Source organism: Lagenorhynchus albirostris, chromosome 7 (genome assembly GCF_949774975.1).
Source record: "Lagenorhynchus albirostris chromosome 7, mLagAlb1.1, whole genome shotgun sequence".
Taxonomy (NCBI): Eukaryota; Metazoa; Chordata; class Mammalia; order Artiodactyla; family Delphinidae; genus Lagenorhynchus; species Lagenorhynchus albirostris.
In genome coordinates, this window is record NC_083101.1 from 4996927 (window position 1) to 5006622 (window position 9696).

Genomic DNA, 9696 nt, shown 5'->3' on the forward strand with positions numbered 1-9696 from the left:
TTTCTTGAGCACTTACTCAGCTAAGTCACTTTTCCTCCCTTAGGTTTACAACAAGGTAGATGGCTCAGAGTGGCTTTGGTGACAGTGGGCTTTGATGGCCGTGGGTGGGAGTCAGGAGCGCTCTCTTCCAGTCCTGACCTCTCCCTTGACCTGTTGATATTCTGTGAATCATCTCCCTTCCTTGGACCTCCCTGTCTCCATCCTTCCTGTGAAGGCATCGAGCTATAGTATCACTCCCTGCCTTACAAGAATGGTCACTATTATTATATCCATTTTACACTCCAGGACACAGATTTTTTTTTTAATATTTATTTATTTTCTTGGCTGCCTCAGGTCTGAGTTGTGGCACGCGGGATCTTTGTTGGGTTGCTCGGGTTTCTCTCTAGTTGTGGCACACGAACTCAGTAGCTGTGGCGAGAGGGCTTAGGTGCCCTGCAGCATGTGGGATCTTAGTTCCCCAACCAGGGATCGAACCTGCGTCCCCTGCATTGGAAGGCAGATTCTTTACCACTGGACCACCAGGGAAGTCCCCCAGGACACAGATTTTAAAACATTTAAATAACTTGACCAAGACCTCCCAATCCATAAGTGACAGCATAGGGAGTCACAGGTAGAACTCTTTGGCCCGGTACTGACTTCGCCAACCCAAGCTGATGCTCCCTCCAGTTCTAACCTTCGGGTTGTCTTATTCTACCTTTCTGGGTAAGGAAAACTGAAAATTAACGTTTTCCCCCCTCTAGCAAATGAGAGGGCAAATGAGAGGTTACACAGTTTGTTTTTCAGAGCAGCAAAAGTGAGAGTAGAAAGGATTTCAAGAAGACTTCTCAGGTAAAGACTAAAGGAAATGTTATATCAAAGCTAGCAATGGTGGATTTTTTTTTAAACGTCTTTATTGGAATATAATTGCTTTATATTGTTGTGTTAGTTGCTGCTGTATAACAAAGTGAATCATCTATATGTATACTTACATCTCCATATCCCCTCCCTCTTGTTTTCAAAATCTAGAGCATTGTCTTTTCATTTTAAAAAACAATCTAAGTGATGAGCTGGTGCATTTGCCTCGTAGGAATTTGTAAATAAGGAAGGTGTGCCTCTGTTTTTCATTCTGACACCCTGGGTTGTATGTAATATAGAAATAAAGTTTATCCAGGATTTTTATTGGCTATGCCCTTTCTTAATTTAAAGTGTGGATTAGTGAGGAGAGAAAGGGATTGTTAGTCAGAGGATGAATCCGTCAAGTGAAAGTATAAATTGATACAGTCTTTCTAGAGGACAATATGGCAACATGTATCAATGTTTCACATATGCACATTTCCTGACCCAGAAATGTCACTTCTAGCAAAGATATATACACAAGGATGCTCATAATAACATGGCTTGTAATGGTAAAAATTAGGAACAATGTAACTCTAACAACGTGGAATTGGTTCAATAAAATATGGCACATCCAGCCGGTGAGATACAGCACAACTTTTAGAAACAGAGGTGCAGAAACTGATCAGTGGGTGTTTCCCGGCCGGGGGCGGGGGGGGGGGGGCGCCTACTTTTCATTGTCTAAATACGTTTGTGATTTTTTTAATGTTTTATTTTGAGATAACTAGATTCACACATAGTTGTAAGAAATAATACAGAGAGATCCCAGGTATCCTTTATCAAATGGTTAACATCTTGCAAAACTCTTATACGATAGCTCAACTACCATACTGACATCTACACAGCCAAGATACAGGACATCCCCGTCACCACAGCTATCCTACCTGTTTTCCATTTATAGTTACACCCGCTTCCCTCCTGCTCCCACCCCCTCTGTAACTGCTGGCAATCACTAATCTGTTCTTCACCCTTATAATTATTTTATTCCGCAAACTTCATATACATGGAATCATACAATATATAGCTTTGCGGACTGGCTTTTTTTAATTCAATGTAGTTCTCTGGAGATCTATCCAGCTGTTGTATCAAGAATTGATTCCTGGGCTTCCCTGGTGGCGCAGTGGTTGAGAGTCCGCCTGCCGATGCAGGGGACACGGGTTCGTGCCCCGGTCCGGGAAGATCCCACATGCCACAGAGCGGCTGGGCCCATGAGCCACGGCCGCTAAGCCTGCGCGTCCGGAGCCTGTACTCCACAATGGGAGACGCCATAACAGTGAGAGGCCCACATACCGCAAAAAAAAAAAAAAAAAAAAAAAAGAGTTGATTCCTTTTTATTGCTGAGTTGTGTTCGATGGTGCACAGGTTTTTGTGTGAACACAAGTTTTCATTTTTCTGGGATATATGCCCAGGGGTGTAACTGCTGGATATGACGGTTGCATGTTTAGTTTTCTAAGAAACTGCCCAGCTGTTTTCTAGAGGGCTGTACCCTGTTCCATTCCCACCAGCAATGTATGAGCGAGCCAGTTTCTCTGCATCCTCACCAGAAAAAGTGTTCTCACGTTTTTCATTTTCACCGTTCTGACAGGCATGCTGTGATACCTCACTGTGGTTTTAATTTTCATTTCCCTAATGGCTAATGGTGTTGAACATCTTTTCATGTGCGTTCTTGTAAGTTGTGTATCCTCTTCAGTGAAATGTGTTTTCATGTCTTTTGCCCATTTTCTAATTGGATTGTTCAGTTTTAAATTTTTTTAAAAACTTTTAAAAACATTTCTATTTATTTTTTGACTGCGTTGGATCTTTGCTGCTGTGCGCAGGCTTTCTCTAGGTGTGGCGAGAGGGGGCTACTCTTCATTGTGGTGCTTCTCATTCCGTGGCTTCTCTTGTTGTGGAGCACGGGCTCTAGGTGCATGGACTTCAGTAGTTGCAGCGCGTAGGCTCAGTAGTTGTGGTTCGTGGGCTCTAGAGCGCAGGCTCAGTAGTTGCGGCACACGGGCTTAGATGCTCCGCGACATGTGGGATCTTCCTGGACCAGGGATCAAACCCATATCCCCTGCATCCACAGGCGGATTCTTAACTACTGTGTGACCAGGGAAGTCCTGTTCATTTTTTTAAAAATGTTGAGTTTAGAGAGTTGTGTATTCTGTATACTACTCTTTTATCAGATATGTAGTTTGCAAGTATTTTCTCTCAGTGTATAGCTTGTCTTTTCATTATCTTAAAAGGGCCTTTAGATCCAAATGGTTTTCCCTTTTTTCCTCTAAAAGTTTTATAGTTTTACATTTTACATTTAAGTCTGAGATTCATTCTGAGCTAATTTTTGTACAAAGTATGAGACTTAAGGTGATGTTCATATTTTTGCATATGGATGGCCACTTGCTCCAGGACTATTTGTTTAAAAGGCTCTATTTCCTCCTCTGAATTCTTTTTTTGCACCTTTGTCAAAAATCAGTTGGGCAGGGACTTCCCTGGTGGCGCAGTGGTTAAGAATCCGCCTGCCAAAGCAGGGGACACAGGTTCGAGCCCTGGTCCGGGAAGATCCCACATGCCACGGAGCAACTAAGCCTGCAGGCCACAGCTACTGAGCCTGCGCGCCTAGAGCCCGTGCTCTGCAGCAAGAGAAGCCACCGCGGTGAGAAGTCCGCGTACCACAACGAAGAGTAGCCCCCGCTCTCCGCAACTAGAGAAAGCCCACGTGCGCAGCAACGAAGACCCAACGCAGCCAAAAATAAATAAATAAATTTATTTTTTAAAGAAATCAGTTGGACATACTTGTGGGATCTATTTCTATTGGGTCTATTTCTATTATCTATTGGGTTCTCAATTCATGGGCATTTATCATCTATTAAAATTCATTTTAAAATTGCATTGATGATATATCTTTATTAACATGGGAAAATGTAAGGTAAAATCTTACAAAAGGGCAATTTAGTATATTCTGATTTTTGTAAAGCTTTTTTTTTAAAGAGTGCTTTAATGCCTGTACATGGGGTCAACTCATTAGAAAGACCCTGAAATAATGTTTTCCAATCTGGGTTCCTGGGGTTACTCTCAAGGGTTTTAAGAAAGCCGAATTCAGTGCCTTTACCTCGCTTATTAGCTGTGATGTTCCGTGAGTATAATGTAGCTCTTCCTGGGGACTTTTGGCTATGGAATCCCTTTCTTTCCCTAAGAAGCTTTTCTCAGGGCTGTTGTTCAAAGGAACACACTTTCAGAAACAGGTCTGAAAGGTTCCCTGCCAAAATATTAATAGTGATTATCACAGAACTGTGGGATTTAGGGTGGTTTTTCCTTTTCCCTTTCTCCTTTCTAAGTTCGGTTAGCTGAAAAAAAAATTACAACAAACGTGTTCATTTTATAAACCAGAAAGATAATAAAGATGTTTGGGGGTGGAGGGGGAGCAACTAGGTGCCAGAGGACTAGAAGGGAAGGCAGATACGAGCTGGTTTGCAGAAGCAGGAAAGAAAGCCAGGCTGGCAAGAACCCCTGGGAGGATGGGAGAAGCAGAAAACAGAGGGCACTGCCAGTTCACCTACAGGAGGGAGATAGGGGCTCAAATCCACACAGGTCACAGCAGTGCTGCGTGGTGATGGAGAATGTTGTCATACAAAACACTCTCAGCATGCCCTTGGGAAGACCTTGCAGGGGACCGCTGGGAAGGGCTGGTCCTGACGCCACCTGCACGGGCGGGGGTGGGGGGGCGGGCATGAGTATGAAGGTATATGGGATGCTGGGGGCTGTTACATCTCTGAGACTTCATAGCAGAGTATTTTGATTAAGTCAGCTTAAAATGAGGCTCCTGCTAATTGTATCCACAGACCACTCTTTTTTCATTTTCTCATTTATTTATTTATACCCTGCCTTGTTCTGGGGAAAAAAAAACAATTAAGAATAGCTCACAGCGTTCATAAAATAAGACTAAATAGTGTAAAATTAAAAGCAGATGGAAGAAGACAGGAGAACAAGGATGGGTGCCAAGAGGATCCAGCAAGGAGGCTTCTTCTTGGTCCTCTTCCCACTGTCCAGGTGGACGAGATGGCGCAGTAGGATTCCTTAGGGTGCAGGCAAGGGGACGACCAACCTGAGCTGGGGTATCAGGTCCCACCATGGGCCCAGGCCCTGTCCGAGGTATGCTCTCAATACATATCTATTGAATGAATACACACATGTGACATCAAAAAGTCAAAACTGCCTCAGGTTTCCATCGGTGACTCTCAGGTTGTGGAACCACTGTTGGGACAGAGCTGAGATTTCCCAGGATTAAGATTTGCGTGGCTTGGAGACCAGTGTTTTCTCAGGAGAAGACCTTGAAGAGGGAACAAACCAGCCCTCAGAAGCAGACTTTCCCTCATACCCATTAGGATGGCTATTATGAAAGAAAAAAGAAAAAAACAAAACAGAAAATAACAAGTGTTGGCGAGGATGTGGAGAAACGGGAACTCTTGTGCACTGTTGGTGGGGATGCCAAATGGTCCAGCCACTGTGGAAAACAGTATAGAGGTTCCTCAAAAAATTAAAAATAGAATTACCATATGATCCAGCCATTCTACTTCTGGGTATATACCCAAAAGAGTTGAAAGCAGAGACTCTGAGAGATATTTGTATACCCGCGTTCACAGCAGCATTATTCACAATAGCCAAAAGGTGGAAGCAACCCAAGTGTCCATTGATGGACGAATGGATAAACAAACAACAAAGGAACAAAAAATATATATATAATTATTATTATTCAACATCAAAAAGGAAGGAAATTTGTTAGATGCTACACATGCTACGACATGGATGAACCAACCTTGAGGACATTACGCTAAGTGAAACAAGCCAGACACAAAAAGACAATACTGTATGATTCCACTTATGTGAGATACCTAGAGTAGTCAAATTCATAGAGACAGAAAGTAGAATGGTGTTTGCCAAGGGCTGGGGGTGGGGGCGGAGGGTGGAATGGGAAGTTAGTGTTTAATAGGTACAGTTTCAGTTTTGCAAGATGAAAGAGTTCTGGAAACGGAATGTTGGTGATGGTTGCACAACAAGGTGAATGTACTTAATGCCCCTGAACTGTACACTTAAACGTGGTTAAGACGGTAAATTTTATACTGTGTATATTTTACCACAAAAACAATTAAAGAAGAAAAGCAGGGGATTTCCAAAAGGAGGCTGTGAGCCGGGAACTATGGGTCTACCAGCTGTCACATCTAGGGGCTATGGGAGAGCAAGGGGTGCCAGAGAAGGCTAGGGACTTCCAAGAAGACAATTTTAGCAAGGCCCCTGCTCCCTTGGTTGGCTAGAGAGACTCAAGGTCTCCCTGATCAGCATAGCTCCTGGGATTTCCCTGGTGGCGCAGTGGATAAAACTGCGCTCCCAATGCAGGGGGCCCAGGTTCCATCCCTGGTCAGGGAACTAAATCCCACATGCATGCCACAACTAAGAGATTCCATGCCACAACTAAGGAGCCCTGGAGCCATAACTTAAGGAGCCCTGGAGCTGCAACTAAGACCTGGCTCAACCAAATAAATTAAATAAATAAATAAATAAATATTTTTTTTAAAAACAAGCAAACATAGCTCCTGCCCCAGAGAAACTACCTAAGGTCATAGTGTTTATTGATTTAGTCAACAAGTACTCATGGGGCACCTACTATGTGCCAGGCATCATGACACAAACCCTGTCCTTGTGTATATTGCATTCTTTTAGGGGGAGATGCCCCCAAAGCAAACAAGAAAGTATAAAATCGAGATAGGAACCAAAAGTACACACCAGTATGATTCCATTAGATAGCATTCTAGAAAATGCAAAAGAATCTAGAGTGACAGGAAGCAGATCGGTGGTTGCCTGGGGCTGGTGGTGGATGAAGGGGTCAAGTGCCAAGGGCACGAGAAAAGCTTTGGGACTGATGGAAATGTTCTGTATCTTGATTGTTGATGGTGAATTCATGGGTGCGTACATCTGTCCAAACTCATCCCACTGTACACTTTAAATGTATGCTGTTTACTGTGCATACATTCTATTTTGCTTGATAAAATATTGTTTTAGTTGAGTGATAAGCTACAAAGTAGTGGGTTTCTCAAAGGTCACATTTCAAGTGAGGCCTGAAGGAAGAGATGGGGCCATCTCGACAAGGCTGGAGGTGGGGTGGGGAGGAGTGTCCTAGGTGAAGGGAACAGGATTTGCCAAGGTCCAGAGATGTCAGGAGAGCCCAGCACATCCGGAAAGCTCGAGTGGCTGAGGAGGACCAGGGGTCCCGGTTGTGTCTGGTGGGCCTGGTGAAGGAGAGATGAGGTTGAAGATGAGAGTGGATGGTTGTACTTTGTGCTGAGGGTGATGGGGTGTGGCTGAGGTTTTTTAATTTGGACATTGACACAATCAGGTTAGCATGGGGAAGATTTCTCTGGCCGCAGTGTAGAGAACGAGTTGCCACAAGGGCAAGAATGAAGGTTGGGGCCCATTAGGGCGCTGTTGGCATAACACAGGTGTGAGATGGAGGCCCAGATGAAGAGCAAGGAGAGTGGCGGTGGGGTCGGAGTGGAGAGGAAAGCCTCGAGGCATTTGTAATTGAGTAAATGCGGGTTGAAAGAAGGCAGAGGCAAGATGGACGCCCAGGCTTCTGAACTGGGCAACCCATGGAAGGAGGTGGCATTTCCTGAATAGGAAACCCTGGAGGAGAAGCAGGTTTAGGGGCTGAAAGGCTGAGTCCAGGTTTGGACATTTGAGTCTGAGCTGCCTACAAGACAGCCTGGGCAGGTGTTCAGCAGGCCGTGGACACTCAGGACAAAGTCTGAGCTGGAGACTCCAGGAGGCATACACACGGGGTTGGAAGCAGGGGCTAGGGCAGATTAACCTCCCAAAGATGCTCACAACATCATCTTCCATCCCAGGTGGTCCTTTTTAGTGACCTTGGCATCCCCCACAAAGCAGTGTAGTCCATTGCTCCACCCCCTTGAATATGGGCGGATCCTGTGACTGCTTTGACCAATAGGACGTGGGGATGGAAGGTTTGACCAATGGGACATAGGGATGAAAAGTTTGACCAATAGGACATAGGGATGGAAGGCTTGACCAATAGAATGCAGGGATGGAAGGCTTAACCAATAGAATGCAGGGATGGAAGGCTTGACCAATAGAACGCAGGGATGGAAGGCTTGACCAATAGAATGCAGGGATGGAAGGCATGCCCCGCCAGGTCCAGGAGTGGCCCTTAACTGTCCTGGTAGCTTCTGCTTCGAGGCTCTCAGAGGCCTGCCACCATGTTCCTAGTGCGTGTTTTCCAAGACCGCTGTTCTGTAAGAAACCCAAGCCATGTGGAGACAAAGAGAGTGGTCGAGGAGCACTGAGGCCCAACACGTTCCTGAAGAAGCCACTTTGTAAGTGAATGTTCCAAACCCTGACCCTGACTGATGCCACTGAGATCAGATGCAGGCTGTCTAGGCGAACTCTTGCTGGTACCCAAGAGCTGCACAGATTTAAGCTATTAAATCCGGAGATAGTTTGTTATTCAGCAAGGTAAATAATCAACCAAGACAATAGCAAATGGCCCACTGAGCAAGCGTATCCTGCGACAGGGGGACAGGTAGAGGAACGGAGGGTCCAGACTCACCTCTCAGAATAATCCCAGAGCCAGGAGGAGAGCTTTGAGGTATGCGTGTCGACAGTATAGCTTCTTCTTCATTTCTACACCACTCTTTCCTTCTAGATGGAGAGAGCTCAGATAGCATAACACTCGTAGCCTCTCTCTGCTCCTGCACCGACTCCCACCCCCCACCCCCAGGAGGAGTTGCTCAATTTAGAAGGAGAAAGTGGACACGTGTGACTAAGCCCTTTCCTGCCTCTTCCCCTGCTCTGTTCCCCCCACACCAAGTTTTACAAGGTAGCCCTGCAGTTCCTTGTGCACCTCCCCTCTGTCCTGTGAACTCTGGCTACCTTATTCTCCCCAGACTCTCAGCATTGTTCCTCAACTCAGGGAGTCTGCCGGGCTCTGCCTGGGTCGCCCTTCCCTGCACTGCAGCCTGGAAACTCTCTCCAGGCATTAAGCTGGAATAATCTTAAGGCTCACTTCATTTGTATCCATCCTTCAGGGGTCACTGTCCTTCCTTCCTTCCTTCATCATTGAACCTTGATCAGTTTATGAGGTAGGTACTCATATCCCCATTTTATTATCCCCATTTTACAGATACACCAATATGAGGCAGGCACCAGCATTACCCTCATTTCACAGATGAGTAAACTGAGGCTTAGAGAGGTTAAGTGACTTGTACAAGGTTGCTTAGCAAGGAGCAGGACCAGAACTTGGACCTGGTTCTTTCTTCCAGGATCTGAAACACCACACTCTACTACCTCTCCAAACGCATGCCATAACCAAATGTAACTATTCCAGGTCATTCTCCACTGCCCAGGTTGTTGTATTTCTGTATCCTTAGCTAAAACAATAGGGAATAAGAACCTGCCCTGCAGAAATAATAACATGAATGAGCAAGACATGCTGACCTTGATATTTATTGCAGTTTTGTTTATAATTTTAAAAAATTGGAAACAACATGTGCCCATCAAGAAGAGGATGCTTAGGGACTTCCCTGGTGGTCCAGTGGTTAAGACTCCACACTTCCAATGCAAGGGGCATAGGTTTGATCCCTGGTCAGGGAACTAAGATCCCACATGGTGCCGCGGTGCTGCCAAAAAAAAAAAAAGAAGAGGATGCTTCAATACATTCTGGTACATCCGTACAATGGATGCTTAAATACATTCTGGTACATCCATACAATGGAGTGCTGCACAGCTGTTAAAAAGTATCAGGAAGATTTATATGTATTGGCATTAAAGATGTTCAAT